At 46.7% G+C, this 16180-nt stretch overlaps 1 protein-coding gene and 1 long non-coding RNA gene across 8 annotated transcripts in view; one reads left to right on the top strand and one right to left on the bottom strand.

The window, feature by feature from the left end:
* The window catches only part of LCORL (ligand dependent nuclear receptor corepressor like), a 238576-nt gene that overhangs the window by 10289 nt on the left and 212107 nt on the right, over positions 1–16180 (bottom strand). The window lies entirely within an intron of this gene.
* LOC147015918 (uncharacterized) overlaps positions 1–16180 on the top strand; it is a 46150-nt gene that overhangs the window by 28557 nt on the left and 1413 nt on the right. For both annotated transcript variants that reach the window (XR_015049925.1, XR_015049924.1), the window contains exon 4: positions 7481–7550. This is a non-coding gene — a long non-coding RNA (uncharacterized LOC147015918). The remainder of the gene's footprint in view (positions 1–7480; positions 7551–16180) is intronic.

The following is a 16180-nucleotide window of genomic DNA, read 5'->3' as shown; positions in this document are numbered from 1 at the left end:
GGGAGGAGGGGTGGGTAAGACAAACAACACTGACAATTATATAATTGTTATAAATATTTTAAGAACATAATTGCAACACATTTGCTTGCCTCAAAAACACTATGGGTGCACAATAAAAGGCACTTTAACTCAGACGAGAATCATAGCCTAAGGACATTGAGGATAGCTTTGTAAGCTGTTAGAAATAGTCAAGTCAAATTAGGCCAAATAAGGCGTTAACCCACCATAAATTGCAATAATAACGAGTCCTATATTATTTGACACAGAAAAGTGACTTGAATAACATATCAAAAGTTTAGGTGAATCAAAGTATGGGAAGACTGTCAAATTTGCATAAATCCAAGATGGCCGCCACAAAAATCTTGAAACCATATAACTTCATACAATAATTGTTTCCTCATCAGTCTGTAGGTGTTGCAATAATGGCAAGACTGTTATATGAGGTAACTAAATATTCATTTGTATTGTATATGAATCCAAATTGAAATATTTTTATTTGGAACTATGAAACAAATCCAAGATGGCCACCATTAAAAGGGCTTTTTGTAGTTATTTTGATGTAAATATGACATAAATTGGTCCTGAACATTTCTATGGAGTCATTCACAAGGTAAAACACCCCAGTCCATATCTCTGATGATTTTTTTTTACCAGTAATGTTATGTTAAATAGAATATTGTGGGGGATTTACGGCCATTCAGAAACAGAAAAACGTGCGACATGGGTAGATGCTGTAATCAGTAATAGTGAGAAACTACATATAAATATCTATACATTTATCAACAACCAAATGTTGTAGAAGCTTCATTTTGGTGTCACATTTTGTTTTACAATTAAGGAAACGTTTAGAATCAACTTAATGGTCATTAATAAAATCCAGTATTGCTATTGTTAGGAAAGATTACTTGTCATAATGGGGACAATAGGTCACGATGTCCAGCGAGAGATGACATTACATATGGATTGAGGTTGAGAGTGTATGGAAGTTTTATGAGAGAATGAGAAAGACAAAAAAGACATCATATTATAAAGTTTAATGTAGAAACATTATTTTGCATGTGCATGTCAAGCAAGGTAAGTTCAATCATCTGATACAGAATTAACTCGAAAGTTTGAATAAGCTACCAATTTCAATCATTATCGCCTTATATTGAAATTATAACTGACCTTTGACATATTTAATAATTTGTTTGGTTCACAATGGATTATTGCCAAAAATTGAATTTGGAATATACCTGTATCACATATAGAATATATTTAAATGATTCATCCACACATCTGACCTAAGGTATGAATAAGGAAGCTCATGTTCAAATACATCATCGTAAAAATGAGAATCTATATCACATATACTTCATTATGTAGCATACATGTATATAGAAGTTAGATATACAAATTAACACTTCATGAGTAGAAAGTAGATCAATCATGAAAATGAAACATGCGGCTGGATGTAAACGTAAGCATATGACTTATTGCCACATATAACTTGTATAATATAATAATGAAATAATACAACAAAGACATGGTTCGACTTGAATCAATAGTCTTATATGTTGCTCATTCATTCATCAACATCGTCATCTTCGATCTGTGATATATTTGTACACACTCCTCGCCAGCACCCGTGGAGCATTCCAGTCCATTTTTGCGACATGTGCACTGTCTGGTACTGCAACCAGATTTACAGTTACATCTCAGCACCTCTAGCAATGATGTTGGTTCTTTGTCGGTCAGGATGGGCAACAATTTATCACCTAGTTTGTACCAGCCCCAATCTTCTGGTGACATATCAGCTGCTTTACCCATCCACTCCTGAACTTGAAGGTACACACGTTGATTACACTGAACAACAAAAATTTTTTACTGGAGATGTGTAAAGTGATTTAGACTAATTTGGGTACGCTGATTTCAAAAATCATAACCGTTTTGCTGTATCACGTCAGGATTTTCAGTAACAGAAATATTCCCATTGCCTAGAAGTCAGGATTTCAATGAAATTTACAAAAATTCATTTATTCATTTATTTCATCATGAATGCTTCAAAATTATAGAAATTACAGAAAAACTCCACTAGAATGGAATTAAAAATGCTTTAGGCATTTGGCTTTGCGTTTGTGCTGCTCTGTGTCAGTTTCACGATGCAGGAACCAGCAGAAATCGCCCATCATGTTCGGGTTGTGCCGCCCTTGGTAACGCGTCTCCATGAGTGAAATCTCTTGGTGGAATCGCTCGCCCTGCTCGTCCGAGACTGCTCCCAAGTTGTCAGGGAAGAAGTTCAGGTGCTGGTGTAGGAAATGGATTTTCAGGGACATCCTGGAGCCAAGTTTCCTGAAGGACTCCAGCAGCTGCTGCACTGTTTCTTCATAGTTGTCCGCACGCTCGTTCCCCAAGAAGTTGTCCGTCACAGCTTTGAAGCTCCTCCACGCTGCCACTCTTTGGGGTTTAGAGTTGTCGGAAAAGTTTCGTCCTTCATAATCTGTCGGATTTGCGGTCCAACAAAGACACCAGCCTTGATCTTGGCCTCCGACAAGGTGTTGCCAAACTTTTCCTTGAGGTATAAAAACCCACGCCCATTCAGATCCATTGCCCGTACAAAACTTTTCATCAAGCCGAGCTTTATGTGGAGTGGTGGAAGGAAAACCTTGGCTGGGTCGACAAGGGCGACATGCTTCACGTTGTGTCGACCAGGTACATGCTCTTTTCGCTCTTCCCAATCTTTCTTCGTCCAGTGATTCTTGTCGTCTCTGCTATCCCAGAGACAAAGGAAGCACATGTATTTCGTGTAGCCTGACTGCAGCCCGAACAACAGCGCCACCACTTTCAAGTCTCCGCAGATGTGCCAGTTGAAGTCATTGTACTTGATGGAATCAAGCAGCTGCCGCATAGTCTCATAGGTCTCTGTCATGCTGAACGCGTGAGCCAGTGGGACTGATGGTTTCTCGTTGCCATTGTGGAGCAAAACAGCCTTCAAGCTGTTCTTCCCCGAGTCGATGAAGAGGCGCCAGTCTGCAGGATCGTGATCACACCCAAGTTCTTTCAACAGACCGTTGATGTCACTGCAGAATGTCATCGTGTCTTCCATCTCAAAGAACTCAGCCAAGTCTCTGTGACGTGCTCTGAACAAGGATATCTTGGTGTTAGGTTCAAGTAGATTCCACTGCTGCAGCCTTGATCCAAGCAGCTCTGCCTTCGTCTTTGACAGCGAGAGATCTCTTACAAGATCATTTAAGTCTCCCTGGTTCAGAAGGTGTGATTCTTGAGTGTCGGGTTCAAAAGGTTCATCATCACCATCCTCTTCACCACTGCTTACAGCTATGTTCTGATCAGCTGGAGGTGTTGGAACGGGGTTCTCGTCATCATGAGGCACAGGTTTACGAGCAGAGACGCAGTCAGCGTACTTGATGTGACCTTTATTCTTCTTGTTGAAGCGGGCGATGCTTGTGCAGCAGAAATAACAATCATCATGACGATTCTGCGGCTCACGCCATATCATGGGCACCGCAAATGGCATGCTCGCGCGCTTGCCCACCAACCACTGAGTCAAGGTTGTGTGACAGCTTGTGCAGCAGATGTGTGGTGCCCAGCTCTGTTCTTGGTCCCCCACCTTACACCCGAAGTAGTGAAAGTAGGCGGCCTTCATTTTCACTGCTGTAGATATACTTCGCTGTTGATCTTTTTTGGTATACTGACCACAGACATAACAGAAGTTGTCAGGATGATTGGTACAGGAACGCCTACTCATCTTTATCTGAAAGAAAGAAATACAACACAAGTTAACAACAATTGTACGAAATAGACATGTTAAAGACATATGTAAATTTCATTGAAATCCTGACTTCTAGGCAATGGGAATATTTCTGTTCCTGAAAATCCTGACGTGATACAGCAAAACGGTTATGATTTTTGAAATCAGCGTACCCAAATTAGTCTTAATCACTTTACACATCTCCAGTAAAAAAAAATATTTGAAATTTGTTGTTCAGTGTTATGGTATGCCGCAGCAGCTGATGTTGGTGGCAGCACTTCTCTGTGATGATGACTTTATCTCCGAACTTCTTCTGAATTTGGTCTTTCATGTAAGTGTGACCATATGGTTGAACGTTGGATTCTGAAAGGAACTCTGCCATATTGTCGATAAGATCTTTTATGGTGGTCTGTTCATCATCATTGTGTTCAAAGTTATGCATTACATCTTTAAATGCTTCAGCTTGCATGACATGATGTCTTCCCCGTTTCATACGTTTCATAGATGTATTATCATCATGTTGTTGAAATTTTACAAGAATATCTTTGTTGGTTCTGAAATTATTGCTGCACATTCTGTGATATACGGCATTCACAGCATGTAAATCATGGACAGCTTTGATTTTCCCCTGGACTGTTTTCGCCCATTCATCATTTCTTTTGTCACATACTTGTAGAACACTCTCCTGGAAATCTAATGTTCTGATGGGTATGAGTTTCAAATCGGGATTCTTGCCTTCTCGGGGATCACCCTTGCCACAAAAGAGGCAGTGACTGGCATAATCAAATAAACCCACCGAAGATCGCAAAGATGGTTTGTCATTGGATGAAGGAAGATCACCAAATCTCTTACGGTTGGATTGCTCTATGTAATGAAGGTTTGTATAAACTTGGCGACAGTTCTGGTGGACATGTTGTCCAGAGAGAGCAGTGGTTTTCAAACTTTTTTTAGTGGCGACCCAATTTCAGAACCTCTCTACATCGCGCGACCCAAAAGATTCAAAACCCAATTCATAATATACAAGATAAGATTTCAAATGACACAAGAACATTGACTGTTTACTTTATTCACCATCGTCATGTTTTCAGAGATGAGTAAATGGAGAATAGCCGACAGTATCCAAATAGTACAGTTGAATGTTTCAGAAGTTTAGTCCGAATGACATTTAGATATATCGGTGAGAAGGATGAGCCTGTTTTTCAGAAACAAACTTATCTATTCGTGGAGAAGTAGATGACAATGCTAGGATCATATCATGCTCCATTTCTAGGCGATTTCTGTACTTTGTTTTAATCACCACCATGGTGGAGAACGACTGCTCACAAAAGTATGATGAAGGATATGGCATGAGAACCTTAATGGCGCGCCGTGACAAGGTCGGGTACGACGGCAGCATTTTGCACCAGAATGTCGACAACGAATTCGTCTGCGCAAGAGCCTGCGCTCCTGAATCCTGCTGGAGCTGTACAAGCTCTTTCTGTGCTGTATCATCTTCATCAGCAATCGAGTCCAGTGGAGCCATGAAAGGGTCATGAACCACAGAAAAGGACTGCACATCCAACTCAGGGAAATAGTGCTCAAACTGTTCAATGAGCGACCAAAAGTGACGTGCTATCTCCCCAGAAAGACTGTCGAGCTCAGTATCGTCGTTAGATACTCCACCAGACGGGGGGAAAAGGCTGAAGCGCTTAACAGCTGCTTTGTCTGCCAGTAATTTTAGAGTCGCCAGAAATCCGCTCATTTTGTCGTGAAAAATCATGAGGTTGGCGTCTTTGCCTTGGAGGGAGCGGTTGAGGACAGTGAGAGGTTCAAAGATGTCAACGAGATAGCACAGTTCTGACAGCCAAGAGTCCGACTCAAGCAACGCTACCCATGCCGTTTTCCCTTGTGTGCGTAGGAACTCCTTCAGTTCATCTTTGAGCTCATACACGCGCAGAAGGTTTCCTTGAGATAACCATCTGACTTGAGTGTAGAATAGTAAATTCTTATGGTCAGCGTCCATCTCCTGGCAGAATATCCTGAATAACCTAGTGTTGAGGGCACTCAATTTGATGTGATTCACCATTTTTACGACTTCTGAGAGCACGCTCTGCAAGGTTTCTTGCAAAGTACGAGAGGCGAGTGCTTCTCGGTGAATCATGCAGTGTACCATGGAGGTCTGAGGAGCCACCTCAAGCAATTTAGCCTTGAATCCAGAACGCACTCCTAACATTGCTGGCACGCAGTCTGTTGTAGAACCGAGCAACTTTCCGAAGTCCAGATCATGGTCCTGATAAAACTGCTCTACTTTCCCAAAAATGTCCTCACCTTTGGTGGTGGCCTCCAATGGTTTGATGAGCAGAGGCTCATCGATAAAGTTATCAGCCTTGATGAAGCGGACCCAGACGATGACTTGCACGTACGATGCGATATAAGTGGACTCGTCCAACTGTATGGCGTGCCACGGCGATTCCTTGATCTTCTGTACGACCTGAGCCGTTACGTCCAGACTCGTATCTTCAATTCTACGTTGGATGGTGTTGTCAGAGAGGGGTATAACTACCAGTTTCTTCGCCGCTTCCTCCCCAATACCATGTCCTTTGCACATGGCAGCACGAGTTCTTCCGCAATGGAGTGAGGCTTTTTAGTCTTGGCAACATGGAGCGACACTCGATACGAGGCCTCTAATGCCCGAGAATTGGTCTGATTGCATGTACCCTCTCTGTCAAGACTCGTATTCTTGAGTGCAAGAAGTATCCTCTCAAAGAACACTCTCGCCTTATCCTGATAAGGCGCATGTTTTGTAGTCAAATGCCTCTGCAACTTATTTTGTTTCATAGACTCCGTAGAAAGCACTTCGAAACAAATCACACACTGAGGCCTCTGTGCCCCACTTTTATCCACCACGTAGTAAAATCCAAGGTCAGGAAATTTATCCTGGTAAGAACGTTCTCGAGATTTGCTGGTGGCCGGTGCTGCCATCACAAATAAGGTCTCGAGTCGTACGTGAATAGACGTTAATGATAGAGTTAGAGTCTGAGTCTGAGAGGCCGTGGATCAAACCACTAATTTCCCGCCAAAATGAACCGCCCTTCAGCGAGCCTGCGCATCGGCTGGATCCCATTCCAAGTGTCATGTTGCGCCGGTTCCCATACTTTGAACGAACTGTTTATATTACATCCCGTAAAAGTGAACACTGATCGAAAATAGACAATTTTTTTTCGCTGCAAGCGGACGTCCGCGACCCCATGAAATTTGCTCGGTGACCCCACTTGGGGTCGTGCCCCCGGGTTTGAAAAACCAAGAGGTAGAGCATTAATGTTACTGTGTCTGGCTGTACTTGCTCTATTGATGCCATCACAACCCTTTGCAGTGAGTTGGGAGCTTGGTTGGTCTGACGATATAGATTTCTGGCATACAACACAACTCAGCTCTTAATACATCATGACTCACCCTGGAAATAGAGAGGGTTCACAATAATACAATGAATACGTGCCTTATCGAGTACATAGCACTAATGGATCACATACATATATCAATCCATTAGCCATGTTAGCCCTAGTGCCACAAATATTTTGATATTGTTTGTTGTTTCAGAGTATAATTCAGAAGGTTTGTGACATTATACTATTATGAATGTTAACAAACTTGAGCATCAAGTTATCATTTTTTTATGAAAAGGTGCCACTTCAAAGAAATGCACAAACACATGTTGGGTATGTTTGGCAAAGGTCTGCCTTTCATATTCTACAGAAACCAAATGGGCAGATTTGGCGGCAACTGACTTCAAACGTGGACACGAGTTCCTTGAAGATAATCTCAGGTGAGGACAGCTGGCAGGTGTGAATGACCTACAAACATTAAGTCGAGGCATTAATCATGGAGGATCACCCATTGAAGGTTGCCAAAATATCCGCAGAGCTTGACATTTATCAAGGTAGTGTTTTCTCCATCATCCAATAACATCTGGATATGACCAAGGTATCATAGTAACAATGACCATCCACTCCACCCTCCCAATGACAAAATGGACACCCCCAAACGTTCAGGACACCTGAGGATGAAAAATTATGTCGTCTCTTGGTGCAGGAAGTTGTTTCACTCCATTGCATAGCTCAGTAGGTGATAGATGTCAGTAGGCGATGCCAGTAGGCGATAGATAGTAACTGCCACCACTAAATGATGTCTGTGGGACTCATACAATATATCTATCTATATATATATATATATCTATATATATATATATCTATATATATATATATATATATATATATATATATATATATATATATATACATATATATATCTATATATATATATATATATATATATATATCTATATATATATATCTATATATATATATATATATATATATATTGTTACGGTGCCGGGGTTGGCCGCCAACCGACCGCTCTGAACGGAGCCGCAAGTGGAGTCGGCCCGACCGATCGCCCGGAATATAGATCGCCGCCCGGATAACTCCGAGCGACGGGTCCTTGTACAAGAACCGAAATACGCCAATCGGCAGATCACGTGGGGTAGGGTCGATTGCCAATCTTCAATGTACCTAAATACCCACGCGATCCAACTACCGGGGTATTCCACCCTGGACGGAACTCGTACGGAACAAACCGCCGAGGCGAGCCTGTCCCGTGCACGATTCCGAGCGGCTTAATCGCCGAGAACCGTCGGTCCAAATGTCCCCCTTTTATGGCAAACCAACGGCTTTCTAACTCCCAACACACGAAATGCTCAGTCAATGAAAGAATCGACGCGACGAGCTGAAAACATTGAACAATTGGGGTATTTATTGACAATAATGGGGAACTAGGGAAGCACGTAAGAGCAGAACTATACCGACTTTACGAAATGCGATGCAAACATTTACAGCACACAAAGCACTTAACAGTTTCCTACTTATTAGACGGGCTCACGGACACACGTACGCGCGCACACACACACACCCAAGAAATGGTGGCAGAGGCCTTCAATAACGAGCTCCAGCTCGGAGGACAGGTGAGCTGAAACCCAGAGCCTATCTCGAACCTCTCCACCTCGTGTGGTCTTCAAGTTGTTCAGACCCGGGCTCCAGCGAGAGCGAGCTGGATCCAATCGCCATGATCCACGATCCTACCCGAGCTCCCGCAAATCCTCCCGCGCTTCTCAACACGTGCTGGTGAGACGAGGTGCCGATCCTTCCCTTCGATGCGTCGCTTCCCTGAGGAACCACCTCCAAGAAGAGGTCGATGAGTCACACCAAGCTGGGAACCAAAATGGAGAACAGAGCTCCACAAACCAAGAAGAAGCCACCATTCGCAGCTCGAGACGAGCAACCAGCTCAACTCTCTCCAAAACAAAGCAGCTCTCCAAGAAGTCTACCGAGCCAAGCAGGAGCCGAAGGCCCACTGAACCACCAAAGCAAAAAGCCTCCAAAAAGCTTCCTCCCGAGCCAGGCCGCAGCCGAAGCTCACTGAGCCAGCTGAAGCAAAAAGCTTCCGAAGGCCTCAACCCTAACCCAAGCCAAGCAGGACCCGAAGGTCTGCTGAGCGACTACTCTCTGCCGAAGCAAAAAGCTTATTACTCAAAAACAAAGAAAGGATCTCGTCCTGATCCTTCTCCGCCCCCCCTCCCTCGTGCCCGGCGTGACTCATGCCCTCGTGATCCATCCCCCGCTCAATCACGGGTGGGAGGGAGTTGACATCATGAATCACGGGACGGCAGGGTTCTTCTTCCTCTTCTCAGAAGAGGGGGAGGGACATCTCCATTGTTTCGTTCCCTAACTAGTAAAGCGATCTGCAGTGCAGCTAAACGATTTCTAAACATTAAAACAATGGAAGGTGAGCTATCTAGGGAACAAGCACTTATCGACATAGCTGACAAAAGGAACCTGTATGTTGTGTGCAATCAAATTTCAAATTCGTAACACTACCCCCTCCCATTTTTACAGACTCGTCCCGAGTCGTCAAATTTTCGTGTGACCAGCATGTGTAAGTTTTCCCCTAGTACGTTCTAGCTTCGGATCCCTGAATGCGACATTTCTTTATACGTGTCCCAAAAATAAATAACCTAATGCGCTGCGTAACTAACTAAACAAACTCTCACAGACTCATTCGGACAACTTAACTAAAATTGCCGGCGCTAAAACAAACATGCAGGTGAGGTTCCACGTATATACAATTTTCATTTGACTTATCCATTACTAAACCATGGCCCAGGACTTGTGATCTGTGAAAGGGGAGAAGGTAAAAGTCATTTCAAAGTTCATTGATGCAGGGGAATGGATGGAGATGGTCGCAAAACACAAATGAGCATGATGGATGCACGGGCTGCCTGCAGGGCAGTCCTTGCAAAACTGGATGTTCCTGGTGCACATGGTGATGGATGGACACAGGGGCAAACGCAAACAAGGACTCGCAGGCATGGGGTCATGGCAGAGGCAGGCAAATGAGGCATGGCAAGGCAAGTCCATGCAGAACAGGTGGCTGCACCACAACAGGCCGGCAGGTGAAGCTGGCCAGCCTCTGGTGTGGTTCCATCAGGTTTGGAGGGAGTGCGGTGGTGCCGGCCGCTCTGAAGGCGGGCTCGGACCAAGCCTACTGTCTCCCCCCACTCTATCGCCTTTGCCCGTCTCTGCCATACCCACTCCCTTAATTTCCACAAAACACAACAAAATATCGCCCCTTTTTATTTTTATTTCCCTTTTATAATCGGCTCCCTAACCCCCTTTATCATCATTGTCCGGCTAGCCTATCATGTCCACCTAGCCTACTCCCAACCCCTACGTTCTCTCTCTGGAGGGGAATAGGGAGAGACTAGCGTCCTGTCTCGAGGCCCAATGAAGCCTCAGAATGGCCTCCTCAGAGTTCAGCAATCTACCTCGGTGAGTCCAGCGGCCTACAACGAGCGAAGGGATGGATGGTGCAAAGGGGTACATCTCCTAACTACCCTAACATTTATTACACTTGAAACTACCCCGGGGCTTTCCAAAAACACCTGACACTTTTAAACTATCGGTTCTAAAAACCATGATTCCCATCGCCTGTGTTGGTGTCCATCATAAATTTGGGCGTTGCCCTCAAATTTTCATTCGTGCCCTCGCACAATTTCCTGGCTGGGCAGCGTGGCTCAACTGGCAGGAACTCCCCCTCTGCCGAACTCTAACCATGGCACCCCCAGGCCCGCAGGCTGCCTCCGAGCCTAGCTGCTCTCTATAAACGTGGGGGGTTGCCCTCTCTGGCATTGACCCCCTCCGATGCCCACGTGGCGTGTTGATGCCCCGGTCCCTTTCCGAAGGTCGCCCATGCCCACTACACTGCCCCCGTGGCATTCTGGCACTACGGGTCCCATTTCCGACGGGTCGCCCGTGCCCACTACACTATCCTGGCCCCTCTTGGGCCCTTGGCCTACTCTGGCTGACTAGTCCGGTGCCCAGGGTTCCCACGAAACAAAACTCACCTTTCCACAGCCACGCTCCCAGCCGGTCCACGAACTCTTGCACCCCTCCAAACGGGTTTCGTGCCTTCTCTCGACACCAACAACAAAACGACCTCCTGTTAGTAAATTTGAATAACCCACTAGCTAACATTAAACTGACCCCGGGGTCTCTTAGGTGGGAATCACTCCTCCCCCCCAATCAGTCATCGCACCATGCATACCACGTTCGCTCCACTCACACACTTGGGCCCGCTGTCCCATACTCACTCATTGTACACTTTTCACTCTTTTCCACTCACACCAACACTCCACACTGCCATTCTTCCTAATTAAATCCCCTGACTAACTCGTGCTCCCTCGTCATCCCTTAAAACTCATGCACGTTCCATTTACTCTACCTAGCTAAGCTACGTCCCCTCTACACATTTCCATGTCTGTCCGTGTCTCCAAAAATCCCAAAAATTCCCATTTCCTAAATCTAAACTGAAATCCCTCTAACTAATTCATTCCACGGGCTCCATGAGGCCTTGTCCCTGCCCCATGAGGCCGGTCTAACTCTCGCTAACCCATCCCCCTAACTAGTAGTTCCTGTGCCCCCTCGCAGGGGGGGTCTTCCACCCCGCTGCCTGGGGCTCGTGTCCACTCGAAGTGGCGAGGCTTGCTTTTTTTTTCCTTGCGCACACCAGCGCGGCAATTCGCAACCTGCCTGTGACATCATGGCAGCTGTTCGCGCACCTCGTCCCCTTGGACGGTCACATCCGGCAGGGATTCCCTTCTGCCGAATTTCAACTTTGCAGCCATGACGTCACCCTGCGCATCCAAAGCAAACCTCGCGTTTCCCCACGCGAGCACATGTGCTCTGCTCGTCCGTAACCCGTGCCGTGGAATCTCCGATGACGTCATTCGCACCCCGAACCTGCATGATCTCTCGCGCAAGCCGCGGTATGCTCAGCGCATCGGGGAAACCGCTTCGCACGTTCTGCGAACAGAACGTGCGACGCAGGCCACATGGAGCTTTACACACACACTTGCTTGGAGAATCCGTCCGAATCAAATTCACAATCCAGCCTACCTTCTGTCCGTCCCGCGGGATTGGCTTGTATCCACCGCGGACGTTTCCGGACCAGATTTAACTCACGCAGGCGCGCACGTGGTGGCCTCGTGCGTAGCACAGCATGCGTGCGCTCTGCTGTGCCAATCCGGCACGGTCCCCAAAATAGCTACGGCCGCTACTCGGCCTTTGTCCTCCATTAGGCACCGTCTTTGTCGCACTCTCACGTGCACATTCTCATGTGCCTTGCCGCTCACACACTCCACCATGGCACTCGGACATGCGGTTGTGCCATCTCGCATACCAACCGCCATTTCTCTTTCATACCGCGACCTCACACACGTGGTTTCTTTCACACACGGCGCTTCTCCCTTAAACACATTTTCACTCACGCATCGTGCTTCTTCCATACACCGGGTTTCACTCACACACGGGGAATCGCTTACACATGCCATAACACTTACACACGGGGTTTCACTCACACAATGCGTGCTTTCCAGCATGCATTTCACCACACTCGTAACCACACACACCTGGACAACCACGCTGGGGATTTGCGCTACCTCAAGCGCTCCCGGGGTCTCCATACCGGTCTCCCCCAAGCTCCATGTGGGAGCTCCATCTAACCCATTCACAGCACTCCCCCCTCCACCTCGCAAGGCTCGACTGGACTCTCCTCGTCGCGATCCGCCTCAAGGGGGCACAGTCCCTCCCCTCGTTCCTGAAGGAGGCCATCCTGCTGCTCGCACCGGGTCACGGGACATTCTACCAGATTGCCCCAATTGTCCTGCACTACCTCCATGTGTGTGTGTTCGTCCTTTGTGTCGTCTAATTCACCCCTCTCTCTCCTCTATCTCCCATGTCTCTGTTATTTCTATTTCCTGCGTCTCCGTTGTTGTCACCGCTACCTCCTTTATTATCTCCTTCGTCTCCACGTGTCTCTCCCTACACGTCTCAGTCACCCCATTTAATTTTTCACTCTCTGTCACCGTCACTTTCTCCGTCACCTCCACGAGTCTCGCCCAACGCGTCTCCCGAATTACTTTGTCCTCACCCGTCTCCGTCGCGGGCCGGACAGTCGTTGCACCCCTCCTCGCTGGCTCCATCGTATCGCCACGTGGTGCCGCCATTTTGCACACCGTTGTCCGTGCTTCGTCGCGCGCCACTGCCGTCACTGCCTTTTGCCCAGCCTGGCGATTCCGCCCCATGCTCTGCGTTTCGCCCCCGCTGGGTTCGCATATCATTATTCACCTTCTCCTTTTTGGCATTCATGTTCTCCATTTTGGCGTTTATTCTTTGCGCGAGTTCTATAACCTGCTGCATTGTCACCTGTCCTGGCCGCTCCCACTGACTCCTATTCGTGGTGCGGTTATAATAATAAAACGAACCAGATGAACGGCTTTGACCCCTCTCCCAACCTTCTGGTACGGGTTTCTTCTGCATAACGGGAGTGTCCTGCATAGTGATTTCGCCCTGAGCCTCTGGTTCCATTAACTCTACATCCACCTCACTACCCACCTTGGCTGAACATTTTGAGTGCTGGGAATAAAATTTATAACGCTCGTAATTTCGGGACACGGGGGGGGGGGGGGGGTGGGGGTTGCTCCGTATACCCCTGACCCGACTCCGTGAATTTTGCTACGGAGGTGGAGGGGGCCATATCGCACTCCTGAACACCAATTGTTACGGTGCCGGGGTCTGCCGCCAACCGACCGCTCTGAACGGAGTCGCAAGTCGAGTCGGCCCGACCGATCGCCCGGAATATCGATCGCCGCCCGGATAACTCCGAGCGACGGGTCCTTGTACAAGAACCGAAATACGCCAATCGGCAGATCACGTGGGGTAGGGTCGATTGCCAATCTTCAATGTACCTAAATACCCACGTGATCCAACTACCGGGGTATTCCACCCTCGACGGAACTCGTACGGAACAAACCGCCGAGGCGAGCCTGTCCCGTGCGCGATTCCGAGTGGCTTAATCGCCGAGAACCGTCGGTCCAAATGTCCCCCTTTTACGGCAAACCAACGGCTTTTTAACTCCCAACACACGAAATGCTCAGTCAATGAAAGAATCGACGCGACGAGCTGAAAACATTAAACAATTGGGTTATTTATTAATAATAATGGGGAACTATACCGACTTTACGAAATGCGATGCAAACATTTACAGCACACAAAGCACTTAACAGTTTCCTACTTATTTGACGGGCTCACGGATATACGCACGCACACACACACACACACACACACACACACACACACACACACACACACACACACACACACACACACACACACACACACACACACACACACACACACACACACACACACACACGAAATGGTGGCAGAGGCCTTCAATAACGAGCTCCAGCTCGGAGGACAGGTGAGCTGAAACCCAGAGCCTATCTCGAACCTCTCCACCTCGTGTGGTCTTCAAGTTGTTCGGACCCGGGCTCCAGCGAGTGCGAGCTGGATCCAATCGCCGTGAGCCGCGATCCTTCCCGAGCTCCCACGAATCCTCCTGCGCTTCTCAACACGTGCTGGTGAGACGAGGCGCCGATCCTTCCCGTTGATGCGTCGCTTCCCCGAGGAACCACCTCCAAGAAGAGGTCGATGAGTCGCACCGAGCCGGGAACCAAAATAGAGAACAAAGAGCTCCACGAACCAAGAAGAAGAAGCCACCATTCGCAGCTCGAGCCGAGCAACCAGCTCAACTCACTCCCAAAAAAGCAGCTCTCCAAGAAGTCTACTGAGCCAAGCAGATGCCGAAGGTCTGCTGAGCGACTACTCTCCGCCGAAGCAAAAAGCTAACTACTCAAAAACAAAGAAAGATCTCATCCTTATCCTTCTCCGCCCCCCCTCCCCCACGCCCGGCGTGACTCATGCCCTCGTGACCCATCCCTCGCTAAACCACGGGTGGGAGGGAGTTGTTGACATCATGAATCACGGGACGGCAGTGTTCTGCTTCCTCTTCGCAGAAGAGGGGGAGGGACGTCTCCATTGTTTTGTTCCCTAACTATTAAATCGATCCGCAGCGCATCTAATCGATTTCTAAACATTTAAACAATGTAAGGTGAGCTATCTAGGGAACATGCACTTATCGACATAGCTGACTAAAGGAACCTGTATGTTGTGTGCAATCAAATTCCAAATTCGTAACAATATATACATCAGTGTTACTGTCCCTCACATTCCGCAATGGTTGGGTCACCAGTAAAAAAAAAAAGTAGTCTTCTCACATTGACAAACTGTTCCTTTTGAGTTCTCTGGACAAGTTAGTGAAGCTATGGAATAAAGAGTCCCAAAGCACCTCTCTTAAAACATGGCAGCACATACGGACAAAGTGGTCTGGAGTGGTCACGTAACCTGATGATGATAGGGGTTGAGACAAACCTGTGGGGTAAGCAACTGATGTCTTCAACAAAATCTTTGTATTACATCGGCAAAAGTCTCCTTCGAGTGTCATTGACACTGCTCGGACTGCAGCCCGAATGCTTGCTGAAGGGCAAGGTGGGCAACTAAAAACCAAGATGGAATTTGTTTTCTTATGCGAAACCTGGATCCCTTCCTTTTTACATTATTGGTGAGCTGGCTTCAACTTACAGATCTGGAAGGTGTTATCGCTTACTCAAAGTTTTTCATAATGAATAGGTTCAACATCCCTGTGAAGGAGGAGGGAGGGGTCAAAAACCTCTTGACCCAGCATACATATGAAATATATGTTCGACCGATAGGCTGAACATGTCTATGACTAATAAAGTTCAAAACTATTTGGTTTTCTCATCTGAGCACAAAATACCTAATTCCAGGAAAGCATACAGCATCCCAGGTTCAAATCCCAGATACTAGGAAGTGGACCTTTGTTGTCATAATTCATGTAAAAGTGCTATCTCTTTAAGTCCCTGTTCTACAAATGTAAGATTTTGTTCTAAATGAACCTCAGACACCACAAAAATTATTATAT

This window comes from Eptatretus burgeri, chromosome 12 (genome assembly GCF_056783735.1).
Source record: "Eptatretus burgeri isolate ZD-2024b chromosome 12, Ebu_testis_v1, whole genome shotgun sequence".
Taxonomy (NCBI): Eukaryota; Metazoa; Chordata; class Myxini; order Myxiniformes; family Myxinidae; genus Eptatretus; species Eptatretus burgeri.
The sequence above is the reverse complement of the archived record's forward strand: the minus strand, read 5'-3'. Positions and strand labels throughout refer to the sequence as shown.